This window comes from Octopus bimaculoides, chromosome 5 (assembly GCF_001194135.2).
Source record: "Octopus bimaculoides isolate UCB-OBI-ISO-001 chromosome 5, ASM119413v2, whole genome shotgun sequence".
NCBI lineage: Eukaryota > Metazoa > Mollusca > Cephalopoda > Octopoda > Octopodidae > Octopus > Octopus bimaculoides.
In genome coordinates, this window is record NC_068985.1 from 43,380,569 (window position 1) to 43,381,911 (window position 1,343).

Genomic DNA, 1,343 nt, shown 5'->3' on the forward strand with positions numbered 1-1,343 from the left:
AAAAAAGCAAATAAAACGAAGCTTATGGCTTAATCAGCCAAAGGAGTAAATGTAAACTACTGAATACTTGTCAGTGATTGGTTGAAATTATCGAAATAAGACAATTTTTTACATGAAATAAATTCGAATACAAAAATATTTTTCTGTTCTATAACACAAAATAGATAAGTATAAGAAGTTTGAAAGTCTTTCGGTACCAAAAACACTACGTAAAACATTAATGAAAAATGTGGCCCCCGTTTTAAAAAAGATCCGACAGCTGACAACAAGAAGGTGGGTGAACTGTATCTTATTTCCCCGCATTACAGTTCCCTTGGACAACAAGCCATTTCGGCACTCGTATGTAAATATAATTCTCCATTCAAGAATGGTCGTTGCCAGTGCCACCTGACTAGCTCCCATCCCAGTGGCACCATTTGAGCGTGGTCATTGCCAGTGTCGCCTGACTGGCTCCCATGCTGGTGACATGTAAAAAGCACCCACTACACTCTTGGAGTGATTGGTGTTAGGAAGGGCATCCAGCTGTAGAAACCTTGCCAGATCAGATTGGAGCCTGGTACAGTCTTCTGGCTTGCCAGTCCTGTCAAACTGTCCAACCCATGCCAGCATGGAATGTCGATGATGATGATTATTTCTCCCCATCTCTAAATGAGTAAACAAAATAAAGTTTGTGTTCATATAATTCTTCTTTCTTTTTCATGATATTGGACAAGTTTAAAAATTTGAAAGCTTAATTTTTATTGGATATGGCAGTCTGTTGCCACATGTGCATGCATGGATACACATACAACAGAAATACATACAAACATTCACATACTTTCAGCCTTCGATCACCTGTCTAGGGGTGGTTACATTTCATCCTCTCAGTAGAGAACAGTGAACACAATCCCACTCCTCTATCTGATTATCTCTGAATAACATAACCCCCACCTCTCTCACTGCCTAGCTTCTGGGCATAATTTACTTCTTACTTCCTTCCTTTCAACCCTGTCAAGTTTGACTGTCACCTGCAGTCAATCTTAACTTCCACACCCTATGACTTTGTTGCTTTACATTTCAGGGCACTTACTCAGTTAAAATTGGCAATTGGCTTGTTCCTCACTATCAATCATCACACAACACTCTTCTACAAACAGTCTATAACAATCTTTCTGATACGCAGCCCCTATAACATTAATATAATTTACAGAGGCAAAGGAAGGCTTCCCATGTATATATTTTGTTCAATATGTTGTTAATGATAGCAAACCTTGCTTTGTATGTCTGTAACCTCATCTCTCTCTCTCTCGCTCTCTCTCTCCTTCTCTCTCTCTCTTTCTCTCTCGCTCTCTCTCTCCTTCTCT

General features: G+C 39.5%; 2 protein-coding genes across 5 annotated transcripts in view; one reads left to right on the forward strand and one right to left on the reverse strand.

Annotated features, from left to right (window-relative positions):
* LOC128247921 (proteasome assembly chaperone 4-like) overlaps nt 1-1,343 on the forward strand; it is a 106,892-nt gene that overhangs the window by 102,264 nt on the left and 3,285 nt on the right. The gene's annotated exons all lie outside the window — the stretch shown is intronic.
* LOC128247922 (uncharacterized) overlaps nt 1-1,343 on the reverse strand; it is a 32,989-nt gene that overhangs the window by 11,974 nt on the left and 19,672 nt on the right. The gene's annotated exons all lie outside the window — the stretch shown is intronic.